General features: G+C 45.4%; 1 protein-coding gene across 1 annotated transcript in view; it reads right to left on the bottom strand.

Moving 5' to 3' along the window:
• Nucleotides 1-4,995: 4,995 nt before the first annotated feature.
• LOC101430260 (BPI fold-containing family A member 3) overlaps nt 4,996-15,809 on the bottom strand; it is a 29,870-nt gene continuing 19,056 nt past the window's right edge. Inside the window, exon 7 of the mRNA XM_071211817.1 lies at nt 4,996-5,171. The gene's annotated coding sequence lies outside the window, so the exon portion shown is untranslated. The remainder of the gene's footprint in view (nt 5,172-15,809) is intronic.

Here is a 15,809-nt window from a genome sequence, read left to right as displayed (position 1 = left end):
TAGAAGGTGTGGACTCACTGAAAAGGGGCAAGCCCCTCCCCTCTTTCCAGCTTTCAGCCAAAATGAGTAGACAGAACCTACTCAAATTCGGCAACTCTCCAAGGGACCCAGCCCCCTAACTGGGGCAGCCCCAACAAACTGGGGTGTGTGGCATGGACACAGATGGCCTCCAAGCCCCGGCAAAGGGGCAGACCAGAGACAGGACAGCAGAGCATGCACAAACATCTAGACTCCGCAAACATCCAGACTCCTCACAGTTTTGCCCCAAAATCATTTCACCCCCTTGTCAATGGCAAGGGAGGGCTTCAGCTCCACTGGATTCTACTTTACATAACCACACAACTCCAACACTAGCATTGAGCTGACAAAGACAGAAGCACAAAGGTCACTAATCTGAACCACAAGTTCTATATATATATTTTCAGCACTGCTGCCCCCACAGCCATCACAACAAACCTTTGAACACTTAACATTTGGTATAAAGCAAATTCATTCACAATTTAGCACTATAACAAAAGATTTCAGCTGGACTTTTTCCACTGTATAACTTTACACCCAGACCAAGCTCCACTAGAAAAGCCGATCCATTTTTCTGTAACCAAGTTTTTGGGGTTTTTTTTCAATCTAGACCAATTTCCAGGACGTTAGGACTCAAACCTATTAACAGCCCTTCCTATTAAAATCAAGACTCCACTCCTTCAGTGGATGTGAGACCAGTACCAACCAGCTTTTAATATGCAGTTAGACAAACCTAAAATACCAGGGCTTTTCCCCGGTTTTTCTCCTTTTCCCAGGCCTAGAGAGAACGGCTTCCCCCCAATTTTCTGGAGCTACTAGGGTTCTCTCAGGAGGTGATCAGCCTCCCCTTCCTAGCAATTAAAGCTAGGGCTTTCCAGAGTGTGCTTACCCAGGGAGTCTTACCTTCTTCCATGTTTAGAGTTCCTTTTCATTCCCAGAATCTTTCTCTTCAGACCTTCCATTGCCCTCGATTTTTGTCAGGAAGATTCTGGTGGGGCCCATATCTTTTCTGGATTAAATTTAATCCAGGGGTGCCCAGATTTGGGGTTCATCAGAGTCCTCCCAGCTTCCTCGGGGATTTGGAAGGGACAACAAAATGCTACCATCTCTGGCCTTCATTTGCTGTCCCAGCGGAGTCACCAAAAATGTTGTAGAATTTGAGAGAGGTTCAATTATTTGTGTATAGAGACACCAGGACTCAGGAATGATTTTGAGAAGGAAAAATGCTTATTAACGGCTGACCAGACTCAGGAGCTTTCTGTTTCAATCCTGAGCCCCTAACAAGATTTTCAAATTTCTTTTATACAGAGAGGAAAGGCCAAATGGTCCCTTTGTTTCAGTTTTCAATCGGCTTGAATTAGCATATATATTTTCCACATCTTAGGTAAGCTTTTAGCATGGACTCCAGACATTCTAGATAAGCTTTTAGCATATTTTGTTTGCATTTCCCCTAAATACTTAAAGTTTATAGACCTTGCATTGTTAAACTGTTTCCTGGGACTGGAGTCATTGCCATTGTCACTAAGGGCAGGACTGCAGCCTCTTACCATTCCACACCCACAAGTCAAACAGCTTAGGTTATCTCTGAAGAGACAAAGAGCTTCCCACCCATAGCCAACATCATTGCCACAAACACACTCCAACCAGGCATTGAACTGAGAGCTGCTAAAAGGTTCCATCTTCTCGCAGGCTAAGGAACTACACGTGAGAAAATTTAAAAAAAATGAGAGGCTTTTTCTGGCCTTTATGGCCTCCTCCTCCAATGCCCTGGGAAGTCACACTGCAACCAATTACTAGGTCCAGAGCTCAGTTTTGGGCAACTAACCAAGACAATCCTAATGACTGAGATTGAAACAAGAATCAAAAGGGAGAAGTAACACACTGGCTCCTGTCACTAAATTCACATGAAAGAGAAAGAAATTGAGCATCTGAGTAAACTGCATCCTAATCATATGCCTAGACATCAAGATGAAATAAACAAAATAATCGCCAACTTTATTAAGGAGGAAAGGCAGGTTGTGAGGGCAGGAATAGGAAGGAGGCCACTGGAGGTAGGGGGTCAGAAAAGGTGTCTCAGAGGAGAAGGCATTTGAGCAGATTCCAGAAGGTACAGATGATGAGGGAGGACACATCCCATGCTGGGATCCACAGGGGCCAAGGTCCTCAGTTGGGCAAGGGCTTGGCAGGGGGGAGGAACAAAGGACAACTACTGTGGCTCTCTACTGGGTGAGCAGCTCCACGGGGTGAGATTAGAAGTGAGCGTCCATGTGCCCAGGGAGAGCCCTCGGCTGATGTCCAGGGCTGCAGGGAAGGGTGGTGCAGAAGGACAAATAGCAAGACCTTCCCGGGCAGAACCCAGGGCAGAGAGCAGGCCTGGGTGCACGTGTGCCCTTCCGCGGCCATCGGGACTCTCAGGCCATAGGTCCCTAGCCCAGGGCGGAGGGTGTGGAACTCTAGGGAACAACAAAAAGGGAAGAAGCATAAATTGCACATTCCTGCATGTGTTTCAGTAGGATCTGGGGTGGGCCCAGGAGCTTGCCTTGGAGCTATCACCCCAGGAGGATGATTCATGGGTTTCACCCATACTTTGAGCATCAACCTTATGACAAATTGAATTTGTTTATTCGTTTCATCATGTATCTATTCCATTCAGGACATTTCTTTGCAAAAAAAAAAAAATACATATATATTTTTAGCAAGAGTCAATAACTAGGGACTAGAGACTTGAACTTTAACCCAAAGGCCAATTTCCTTAAAATAGGGTGTCAGGCACCTTACTTGATGGAATATCAGCTTTGACAAAGGGTGATGATGACACCTCCTCTGAGTTCTGGTGTGGACTGAAAAGAGGCAAGGGAAAGAAAAGAGAGGAGTTTTTGAGGATAAGGCAATGCTATTTTGGGACAGAGATGCTTATTAAAAATGCAGATTCCTTGGCCACCTCTGAGCCATTGAGTCAGAAACTCTTGGAAGAGGGAGCTGGGAAGAGGCTTCTGAGAAATTCTGAAGCACATGATGCATGAACACTACTGAGCAGAAATAATATGAATGAGGCCAGTGAATATTTATTGAGGTACAGGGGCCTTGCTTGTAATCACCTTATTTAATCCTCAACACCACCTTTTGAGGCAGGTGATGTTATAATCAGCTCCCCTTTGCAGAGGCACAGAAAGGTGGGTTAAATTCCCAAAGCCACCCAGCTGGAGAGGGCTTTGGCTGGACAGGAGCCAGGAGCCTGCAGGAGAGAGGTCGGAGGCCTGGTCACTCAGTCCCCATGAACCTTTGCATCCCACACTCCACTCTGCTCCCCAACATCATTCCACATCCCACCATGAAGGCATTGCAAGGAGAGGCATTTCAAGTCATAGCAGCAAGCTGACACTGCCAGGCTTTCCTCAAACACTCCTGGGGGATTGACTAATTATTCAAATAGCCCTGTGAAGGTTGTGCGATTATGCCCATTTCACAGATGCAAAAGCTGGAAGCAAAGGGAGATGGTGGCATTTGCCCAAGCACACACAGCTGGTAAGTGTGTGGCCAGGATTCCAAGCTCGCCTGACTCTACTGTGTCTGTCTTATCTCTGGATAAATTCAGTCCCGGACATTGCCTTGCATCCCAGGATCTGCAAGCCTGTCTTTCCAGAGGTGTTTCCTCTCACAGTCTACAAAGGCCACTAGAGAATATGGGACATTCTCGGCAAATACTGAAGATTGTCAGTGAGCTGGAATTGCTCCATCAGTGGAGTGAAGACTGCAAGTCTCACCATAGCCATGAACTCCGAGGACCTCAGCGGGCAGGAATGGACTGATCAAGCCCAGGGCCTTCCTTGGGATGATATTCTCAGAGGAAAGGAAGAAGAGTGGGCTATGAGCCATGACCAGCCATTCAGAGCCACACCTGCCTTAAATGTCAGCCAGCAGGGAGGAGGAAATGTGCTTGAGTCCTTGCCCTTATCATGCCCATCAGACCTTTGTTTGACCAATAAATTAATTATTCAAACAACTTGGCTTGCTTCCTCTTCCCTGCTTAGCACTGCCTTTTTCATCAGGCACCTGGCTTCCTTTCCTCTTTCTTCTCTTTTCTACTCTCAGTTCCCATTCCCCCTTGTATTATAAACAAACAGATGTCACTCAGAATTTGCTATTTTTGCTTTAACTGATCCTAAATTCTCATGATTGCTGAGAGTGGCTGCAGAATTATATTCTTACTTCGGGAACTGGGGCGCTCCGGGACAAGGATAGGGGTCTCTGGCTGGCAGGAACCTTCCCCATCCTATCATGTGTGCATGGCAGCTCCCAAAAGGGAGACTTTGTTTACAGTGAGTCAGTATATTTTACTGATAATCTCCCTGTACCAATAATTGAACAAAATAGATAAAACCTCCATCCTTACTGAACTTACGTTCCAGCAGGAGAAACAGGCAACAAAGAAGTTAACTAAGAATGAAAAAAGATGACTTCATAGAGAGATGAGTGCTCTGAAGAAAATAGAAAAATGGGATGGCACCTGGAAGGGGTGGAGTTCAGGGGCCCCTCTAGATGGGCATGGGGTCCCTCTCAAAACAGAGACCCGGATATTTACAAAAGACATGTGCAGATTAAGAGGCACAGCGTTCCAGGCCAAGAGAACTGTAACAGGAAAGCCCTGAGGTAGGAATGAGCTTGGCATGTTGTGGGAAGAAAGCAAACAGGTGGTACCAGAATGCGTGAAAAAGGGGAAAAGCGGTGGGAGGTGGGGCCATGGATGGGTGTTGGGAAAGATGAAGTGTGTCCTCACAGCTCATGGTGAGGACACTACATTTTATTCTAAGATAGACAAAGATTTGAATTCTTATGGCTGATTTCTTCTGAGTCTGTTTCCCCAATCTAACAAAGGAGGTTTATCACGCGGATTAAATAAGAATAGGCACAGGTAACTCCTGGCAAGCAGTAAGTGCCCACTGAGAATGTATGCACCCCTTCCCTTCTTACCTGAGACCTTGTTTTATAAAGTGGCAGAACTGGGAACAGAGGACTGCAGATCTCAGGAGTGGCAAAGCCTTGGCTGAGGCAGCCTGCTCACTCTGCTTCTTCACAATCTGCAAATAACATCTCCCCCGGCCTTGAGGTATTGAGGCGTTTAGCCTTGGCCAAAGTTCAGAAGACATGGCAAGCTGAGGGAAACAGAAGTGGAAGTGAGGTCTGATGAGGAGATCCTGGAATGTTCCAAGTCAGGAGGCAAGCTCTGGGACAGGAAGTGGCTGCTCTGAGGGCTGGGCAACACAGGAAAGGCGAGGGACCAGCTAGAAAGGGCAAGAGAAGCAAATAAGCCTCATGTCTATGGAGCTCTCTCTAGCACCAGTCAGGGGATGTCTCCCTCCACACCTCTCATTCTGACCTGCCCAGGAGGCAGGAGAGATTGCATTCATCTGTGGTCTGGGTGGTTTCACCAGCTCCAACCCTGTGCTATGTTGGCCTCACTCATTCCAATGATGACAGTGAAGCAGAAATGAATCCACACAGGTAGAAGAATCAGAAGCAGTCTGTTCGTTGGACTTACCCTGGCCAGCTGACAAGGAGTTCAAGAGGGTCAACCACCACAATATGGAGCCAAGAGTGCCTACAACTTCAAGCAGGAGAATTACATCCATCATCCATGTGGAATTTAAGTCCCCTCTTGATGTAGAGGGAGATTGGATATAACCATCCCAGGGTCCACAGGATTAGATGGATTAGAGTGGACTTACTGGTGATCTGCTGGGGAACTATTGTGATTGTGTAACAGAAGAAATTATAGTGATGTGGAGTGGGTGGCCATGGTGGCTGCAGATGGTAAGGAGACAGAAGAAAAGATATACTTCGGGGGCATTTTCAGGATTTGGAGTTGTCCTGGGTGGTGCTACAGGGACAGATGCTGGACGTTGTGTGTCCTGCCGTGACCCACTGGGTGAACTAGGGGAGAGTGTGGACTACAATGTAGACCAGTGTCCATGTGGTGCAGAGGTGCTCCAGAATGTATTCACCGGGTGCAGTGGATGTGCTGCGATGATGGAAAGTTTGTTTATGTGGGAGAGGTGAGGGGGGTATATGGGACCATCATATATTTGAATGTATCTTTAAACAGAGAGAAGATAAAAAACAATACATGTACAATAAAAACTATGAACACAAAAAAAATTTTAAAAAGAGTCAGAGCAGGCAGAAGTGGGACCAGCTCCAAATGCATCAATTTCTCATGGTGTGATTTTGGGCAAAACACACATAGAAATTTTCTTATTATTTAAATATTTTTAAAGGATAATTGAGCATTTAAACAAAAATAACAATGTAGTAGGGATTATAATATATATATATACACGCAAGAAAACATACTTATGATACATAAAAATTAAAAATAAGAACAATATATCAAAGACTAGGAATTCTGGAACTATTTGTGAAGTGATATAATATCATTTGAAGATATACTATCGTATGTTAATCCTAATTGTTAGGGCAAAAGCCTAAAGCAACCACTCAAATAACAAAGCAAACTCATTTAGCTCATAAGATAACAAAGTTGATAAAATCAAATGAACTCTCAGTTGATGTGACTTCTGGGATGGCCATGTGAGAAGCTTGATAGCTCTCTCTCCAGAAAAACAGCCACTTAAGTGCTAAAAAAGATTAAACAAAACAAAACAACCAGTTAGCTTCTGGAAATTGTTCTGAGGGCATACAGCAAGTGGAGAAACATTTATTCAAGGAAATTGAGTCTGTGCATTTGAGTCACAACATGCTCCCATATCTGCACCCCAGATAAGTGTCATGAAGGTGATTTCCAGGTTTGTATAGTCAAGACAATGGGGCTTCCTCTCTCCCCAGCTCCCAATCTAGGGCTGTAATTTTAATCCAGAAGGAGCATACCACTGGAATCTCTCACGACCCTGAGCTCAGTGTTGCATTAGCTCTCTTCCAGTCAGGTGTAGCTAAGAGGACTACGGCTCCAATTCCCCACACGGACCCGACTTGTACAACAGATGTTCTAGCCCAGACATGGCAAGCTGAGAACACTGGGATCCAATTGCCCTCATATCAGCTCGCTTGTAGGGTAAAGATTCCACACATGGAGTGAGAAGCTGTGAAGACCAGTGGCTACCATGCCCACCCAGAGCCCCACTTATAGAGCAGGTATGCCACTATGGGACAGTGGACTGCTGTCCCTGAACCCAGCTACAATGGTAGAGGCATGCTGTAAAAACAGGAAGATGTCCCTAAGGGGACTGACTTTATTTGGAACAGAGCCTGGGGAAGAGCCTGCCTAAGGGCATTGGCAATAAACAATGGAAATTTTGGTGTTAAGAAAATGATAGAGAAAATCAACAAAATCAAATGCTGGTTTTTATACATGACCAATAAAATGGAACAAACTCTAGTCAGACTGATCAGGAAAAAGAGAAAAGACGTAAATTTTCAGGAATGAGAAGACTGACATCATTACAGAACCTATAGATATTGAAAGGATAATGGGATATATGTGAACAACTTTATGCCAATAAATACAACAAGTTGCTTAAAAGGACATACCACCAAAGCTCACTCCAGAGGAAATAGATAATCTGATCAGTCCTACCTCTATTAAAGAATTTCCATTTGAAGAGAAAACCTTTTCACACAGAAACCTTAGGCCCAGACAGCTTCACTAGTGTAGTCTATCAAATATTACATTCTACTCCAACTATTCCAAAAAACTAAAGAGGAGGGAATACTTCTCATATAATTCCACGAGGCTGCCCTTATTCTGATATCAAAACCATACAGTCATTACAAGCAAAGAAAATTCCAGACCAATATCTTTCATGAATTAAAATCAAGGCTGAGTAGGAGAGAAAGTGGGAGCAGGAGAAATTCTGCCTGTAGATAGTAGCTGCAGTCAACCATCTTCCCTTCCCAATGACCTGCCTTATGGATTTTGGTCTTGCATAACCAATCCCCATAATCACTTGCAAGTAATTAATCACGTTAATTACTTGCAATAAAGCTCCCTCAGGTCCAATCTGTGCTTACTTCTTTGTGTTTCTCTGGGTGAACCCTGACTGATACTAGCATTATCACCCTTTCATCCTTAAGTTTAAATCATGGTATTTCTCTGTGAAATTCCCCCAGTGAAGTAGTGTTGCTTTAGGTTTATTATCCTGTAGAGAGAGAAAGCACCAGGAGTTTTCTACCTAGACTTTCCTACAAAGAAACTTTAACTCTATGGATCAGAGAGTCCAAACGGGCATTCTGCCAGTTCCTTACCATGTGTATTCCAATTATGCATTTAGGAACTGTTGAAATAATCACAGAATGGGTCCACAAAACTATGAGGCAACTTTGAATCAAATTTGTGCCAGAACTCCATTTAACACTTGACAACAAGACATGTTGACTATAAAGGTATATAAAGGACTATAAAGGTGTTTTGGGTTCCTGGGAAATTGCATAAATTCAGAGTCAGTATCACATGTCTCTGTAAGTCCTGGGCATTTCCTTTTCCCAGTGCACCACAACTCTAATAAATGACAACAGGTTCACTTGGGAAAGACGTGAAGATTTACAGCATATGCTTGTGGCAGTATTATAGGATCATTTGCCTCTCCTTCAATCAAGAGTTTTATTTTTCATTTTTTGAACAGCCTTAGAAGTGGAAATTGGGTGAGAAACTCTGACTCTCCATTGTGGTAACCCAAGGCAGGTTTCTCCAAAACCAGAGATTTTTCTGATCAAGTAACATTTTATTAGGATGTTCCTCTATTTCCTTTCTAGGAAAACTGTGACCAACCCATCTGGTGAATCAAATATTCATATTGCCCATTCAGCCTTCTCGTTCACTACAATGAATACGCTATCTTGCTTCTGCCAGTTGAGCTTTGCCACTTGCCCTCTGCTACTGTTATATCACAGTTCTAACTCTATTCCTCCAGGGGGAGCTCTGTCACATTCCCCAATGGAACAGCAAAAATCACCCAAGTGCAAGGGCAAAGACCAGTGAAGAAGGAAGGTCCAATAATGAGCCCTTGATACTGATGACTATGCTTATAAACCTGTGTGCCTGAAATTTCAACTAGGCCTAGAGCTGCCAGGTGCCTAAGAGTTACCTACTGAGAGCCTCCATGTTGCTCAAATGTGGCCACTCACTAAGCCAAACTCAGCATGTAAATGTATTCAATATCTTCCCCCCAGCGTGGGACATGACTCTCAGGGATAAGCCTCCCTGGCACAAAAGGATTGCTACCAATCACTAACTTGTGATTCAACTAGAAAAAGACTTTGAATAAAAGGGGGAAATGATATGGGAAGCGGACTTGGCCCAATGGATAGGGTGGCCGCCTACCAGTTGGGAGGTCCATGGTTTGAACCCTGGACCTTCTTGACCCGTGTGGAGCTGGCTCATTTGCAGTGCTGATGCACGCAAGGAGTACCATGCCATACAGAGGTCTCCCACACGTAGGTGAGCCCCACGTGCAAGGAGTGTGCCCCATAAGGAAAGCCGCCTAGCGTGAAAGAAAGTACAGCCTGCCCAAGAATGGCACCACACACACACAGAGCTGACACAACAAGATGATGCAACAAAAAGAAACACAGATTCCCAGTGCTGCTGATATGGATAGAAGCAGTCACAGAAGAACACACTGCAAATGGACACAGAGAGCACATAAATTGGGGAGGGAGGGGGAACAGGAGAGAAATAAATTAAGAAATAAATAGATCTTTTTTTAAAAAAAGATGGAAATGATAAAGACAAATGAGTTTATATTGCTAAGAGTCTTCAAAAAAGAGTTGGGAGGTCATCAGAGGGGTTCCACTTATGCACGCCTCAGCAGGATCCCAGAGGCAGCCAAAGTAGATGCAACCCTAGGTACTTGTGATCTTGAGGGCTATGAAGACACAGAGGTTCTATGGTCATGGGGGCTGGCTCTGGATTTGTGGATTACTTTGGAATTTGTGTTCTGAGTGTGATAGAATTGGACTCAGATGTGACCTTTCTACACATGCCTCTTCAGTCACTTTTACTGAACTTATGGTTGTTGGGGTTGGTGTATACTCAGGAGGCTTGAATCTCTGGACAGGGCATTTGTCAGCTGGGCCCTGAGCCTCAGCAGAGTTGTATCTCCTATTCTCCATTTCATTGGACTTACCCAGATCAGCTAATAGGGAGGTGAAGATTGTCAACCACCACACCAGGGACCTGAGAGTGCCTACAACTCCAAGCAGGAGAATCGCATCCATTAACCATGTGGGATATAAACCCCGTCTCAATATAAAGGTGGATTGAACATCACCATCCTGGAGGAATAAAATATGGATTAAAGTTGAATAATTGATATTCTACTATAGAACTATTGTGACTATTCATGGAAGAAATTGTAGCATTGATGTGGAAAAACTGGCTATGGTAGTTGCAGAGGGCTGGGAGAGGGAAGAAGAGATGTGATGTGGGGGCATTTTCAGTACTTGGAGTTGTCCTAAATAATATTGCAGGGATACATGCAGGACATTTTATATCCTGCCACAACCTGCTGAAAGTATTGGGGGAGTGTGTGAACCACAATGTAAACTGTAATCCATGCAGTGCAGCAGTGTTCCAAAATGAATTCACCAAATGCAATGAATGTGCCACAATGATGAAAGAAGTTTTGGATGTGGGAGGATTGGGGTTGGCATGTGGGGTACATGGGGACCTCTTATATTTTTTAATGTAACATTCTTTGATCTACATATCTTCAAAAACAAACTAGGAAACAAACAAAAAGAAATGCTTTTGAGCTCTCTTTGAGGGTGTGTGTGAACAAAGTCATAGCTTTCCTACTATGTGGCAGCTGTGTCCACTGGCACCAGCAGAGGCTCCAAATGAAGTTGGTTTGCTAATCTCTTTGTACCTTTCCTAGACTCTGTAACCCTCTTGGACTTGAATGTCTTACTCTTTGCTTGTCTTGAATTCGTGAAGGTCAGCAGGGGGACTGGGGGGGGGCCCATGACATGCCTCCCTTGAAGTCACCCACAAGGGTGTGTGTTCCTGTGTGAACACTTACTACTTAGTCACCTGAGTGACTCCAGGAGAGAAGGAGGAGGTTACAGTTAGGAGCCCAGGCCTTGGAGTGGGTGAACGGGGAGACCCACCTGACCGGGGTGCATTGCGGGAGTGTGTTGAACATCAGTGACAATCAGGAAGCAGCCCCCTCCTTTGAGCTAAACTCTATTTTCAGCGTCCTCTGCTCCTGGGCATGCTCTGAGAGAGCCCATTCCAGGGTTTCCTCACAGAGTGGGCCTGCCTTCTAACCTGTTCCACTTGTTCCCCACCTTCTGAGTCTCCCCACAAATGGTATCTCTGGCCATTCCTGCTCTCCACACCCACTACCCATTCCTCACCTTGGCCTATCACCTCTTCTGGCACAATTGCAGTAGTCTCCTCACTGGCCTCCTTGCCTCCAACTTGACCCCCTCAAGCTTATCCTCTGCATTGCAAGAACCACCTTTCCTCTCCCCAATATTTCATTGTGGAAAATTTGAAACACGGGGTGACGTTAAAGGAATTTTTGCAGTGAAAACCATGTATCTATCACCTAAATTCCACGACTAACTTTTTACAGAACTTGTTTTATTACATATCCATCCATCCATCCATTCATCCATCCACCTTTTTATTGTTTTTGATTAAGTTATTTTTCATAATCATAAACTTTGCAATCCAGCTACACTCGGAAGGGGAAGAAAAGGTGGAACCCAAGGAACTGTAGTGAGAGCGCAGCGATTATGGATACTGAGGGTGGACAGGGGGTGGTGGGTGTTCTCCTGAGCTACTGAAGGAATAGTCTGATGGTTAAGAAAAAGCACAAAGGAAATTTCCTGGACTTGTCCACAGATGGCAATGGTGTCCACAGTATTGCTGGTCTTGCCGATCCTGGACCCAAAGTGCTCCTTGGCTTCCACAGTACTCACACCCTCTGTCACCTTGCCAGTGACCACGTGCTTGCCATCCAACCACTCAGATCAAAAACCGGAAACCCTTTGTGTTGGGTCCAGCACTGGCCATGGACAGGACTCCAGGAACAGTGTGCTTCCAGAGGAAGCTCTGAACATCACACTTCTCGCTATGCACAGAATTTCCACCATTGCCATTATGGCGTGTAAAGTCACCACCCTGGCACACCAACCCAGGAATAATTCTGTGAAAGCAAGGGCCTTTATAACCAAACATTTCTCCCCAGAGGTCAGAGCATGTAATTTTTCTGTTGTCTTTAGAACTTTGTCTGCACACAGCTTGAAGGAGACTCAGCCCAAGAGGCCTTGTTGTAGACAAAAGTGTTGCAAACGTGTAGAGTTGACATGGACTGCAGCAACAGGTGGTGGCATCTGCATGGCCTTGACTTATTTATTTTTTGATTTTTATTTTTAGAAGGTGCTGGGGATTGAAACCAGGACCTTGTTCATGGGAAGCAGGTGCTCGACCATCAAGCTACACCCACTTCCCCCAACTTAGTTTTTCATGCTCTTCAAAGTAAAGTGCAGAGAAGCAGATGTGGGACAAGCAATTGAGCTCCTGTCTACCATATAGGAGGTCCAGCGTTCGATATCCAGGGCCTCCTGGTGAAGGCAAGTTGGCCTGTGTGGGAAGCTGGCTCACACAGAGTGCGGGCCCACGTGGAGTGCTGCCCTGCCCAGTAGTGCTGGCCCACGTGGAGAGCTGATGTAGCAAGGTGACACAACTAAAAGAGACACAGAGAAGAGATGAGAAGAGACGCAGCAGTCTAGAGAGCCGAGGTGGCACAAGAGAATGACCGCTTCTCGGCCACTCTGGAAGGTCCCAGGATTGGTTGCTAGAGCCGCCTAATGAGAATACAAGCAGACACAGAAGAACACACAGAGAATGGGCACAGCGGGCAGACAGTGGAGGGAGGGGGAAAAATAAATAAATAAACCTTTAAAAAAACAACAACAACAAAAAGAAAGTAAAGTGCAGATATGAGTACATTTTTCCTTAAGCACTGTAGCATGCATTCATTACCTAGAGAGCAATATTAGTTTTTCCTTCATTTTTATTTAGTGGTATGATTTATATTCAATGAAAAGCATTGATCTTAATGTCCATTTGTTGAGTTTTGAAAAATGCATGAAACAGTGTAACTCAAACCCCTATCAAGATATAGAAAGTTTCTTTATGTCCCTTCCCAGTCAATCCTCTGGTCCCCCAAGGGCAGACAGTCTGATTTTTATCCACCGTACATTCGTTTTTTTTTTGTTTTGTTTTGTTTTGTTTTTAAAGATTTATTTATTTATTTAATTCCCCCCCTCCCCTGGTTGTCTGTTTTTTTTTTTTTTTTTTTTTTTTTAAAGATTTATTTATTTATTTAATTCCGCCCCCCCTCCCCTGGTTGTCTGTTCTTGGTGTCTATTTGCTGCGTCTTGTTTCTTTGTCCGCTTCTGTTGTCGTCAGCGGCAGGGAAGTGTGGGCGGCGCCATTCCTGGGCAGGCTGCTCTTTCTTTTCACGCTGGGCGGCTCCTCACAGGCGCACTCCTTGCGCGTGGGGCTCCCCCACGCGGGGGACACCCTTGCGTGGCACAGCACTCCTTGCGCGCATCAGCACTGCGCATGGCCAGCTCCACATGGGTCAAGGAGGTCCGGGGTTTGAACCGCGGACCTCCCATATGGTAGACGGACGCCCTAACCACTGGGCCAAAGTCCGTTTCCCATGGTTGTCTGTTCTTGGTGTCTATTTGCTGCGTCTTGTTTCTTTGTCCGCTTCTGTTGTCGTCAGAGGCACGGGAAGTGTGGGCGGCGCCATTCCTGGGCAGGCTGCTCTTTCTTTTCGCGCTGGGCGGCTTTCCTCACAGCGCATTCGTTTTGTCAGGTCAAGGACAATCTGACCTGTTTTGCATCTGGCCCTTTCATTAAGAGTGCTGGTTTTGATATTCATCCATGCTGCAGATCTTGGCAGTTCATTCCTTTTTCTAGGTGCACAGTTTTCCATCACATGCACATACCAGTGTGTTTATTCATTTCATGCCTGATGATAGATGCATAGGCTGTTTCCAGTTTTTGGCTATTTTGGATGCAGGTAGTATGAAGGTTTTTTTCCTTCCTTCCCCCCCTCTTGTACCCCCTCCCCTCCGTGTCCCCTCCCCTTCCTTCTGTTTTTGCTGTCTCTGTCCACCGCTGTGTGATCTTCTGTATCTATTTCTCTTTTTGTCTTCTCTTCTTGTCTTTCTCCTCTAGGATATAGAGGGATTCAATCCTGGGGACCTCTGATGTGGAGAGAGGTTCCCTGTCAATTGCACCCCCTCATTTCCTGGTCTCTGCTGTGCTTCACTTTGACTCTCCCCTTAGTTTCTTTTGTTGAGTCATCATCTTGCTGCATGACTCACTTGCACTGGCACTGGCTCACCATACGGGCACTTAGCTCCCCATGTGAGCACTGGTTCACTATCTGGACATTGGCTCACCATGTAGGCACTCACATGGGCATACGGCTTGCCACACAGGCATTGGCGCAGGAACTCCGCTCACTTTGCAGGCACTCAGCTCGACAAGTGACACTTGGCTCTCCATGTAGGCACCTACATGGGCACTTGGCTTGCTGAGTGAGCACTTGGCTCACTGTGTGGGCACTCAGCTCACCACGTGGGCACTGACTCGACACAGAGACAGGCTTCTCTTCTTCTTTTTCACCAGAAGACCCCAGTTGAACCCAGGCCCTCCCATATGGTAGGCAGAGGCTTTATCACTTGACCCACATCCACATCCCCTGTCAATATTTTTGTACATGTTTCTTTTCTCCTATCCTGGGCCCTAGGGTAAATGTATGTTTAATTTTATAAGAAACTGCCAGAACTTCTTCCAAAGTGGTTGAACCATTTAACACTTCTGCCCACGGGGTATGAAAGTTCTGGTCACTCAGCAGCCTCAGCAACATTTGGTGTTGGCAGTCTCTCTGATGTTAGGCTTTCTAGCAGGTATGCCAGTGTCATCTTTTTAAATATGTCCCTGGCTCCATATGGCTCTCAGGAGAAAGCTCCTAACCTGGCATTCAAGCCCTCCAAGGTCCAGGCCTTCTTCGACCAACCTCACCATCTCCACCTCCCATTTAATTTTCCTACTATGTTGGCCCAAGCCGTGTTTTCCTGGATACAACATGCCAGGTCATTTTTCCTTTGCTGTTACACACTGTTCTTTCAGTCTGAAATGTGCTCCTGGTCTTGCCCATCTGGTGACTTCCCAAGTTTCTTTTTTGACTCAGTTTAGGAGATCTCCTGCACGAAGGCCTTCTGGATGTCTCATGCAGAGGAAGTCACGCCCTCCTAAATGCCACGATGGCAACTTAAAGATATTCTACTCTAGCGCAGATCTCCCTATTCTTTAATTGCCTCATACTTGACTATGAACTCCACAATGGTACATGCCCATCTGATTTACCCTTGTTTCCTTTGCACCTAGTGCAGGGCCTGGAAGATGGTTGGAGCTCAGGATGCATTTAGTGGCACTGACAGTGTCAGAAATGGTAAGTGTAAAGAGATATTCTCATCCTTGCTCACAGCTGAGGAATCCAAGACTCAGAGCGAAGAGGCTTCTTAAGGAAATAGGCAGGATGTGTCAAAGCTGGGATGTGTTTGGGATCTTCAGGTCTTTGCTCAAATTTCCCTCTTTAGAAGGACTGTCTTACATTTTCTTCCCAATTCCCCACACCCCCTGCCAACTGTCCCAATGACAACTCCCCACTTTATGGATTTTGTAGCCCTTATTGTAGCCTGTAATGATTGTAATGCTTATGAGCTGACATATTCTCGTGTTAGAT

This window comes from Dasypus novemcinctus, chromosome 24, assembly GCF_030445035.2.
Source record: "Dasypus novemcinctus isolate mDasNov1 chromosome 24, mDasNov1.1.hap2, whole genome shotgun sequence".
NCBI lineage: Eukaryota > Metazoa > Chordata > Mammalia > Cingulata > Dasypodidae > Dasypus > Dasypus novemcinctus.
This window is presented reverse-complemented; position numbering and strand designations above follow the sequence as displayed.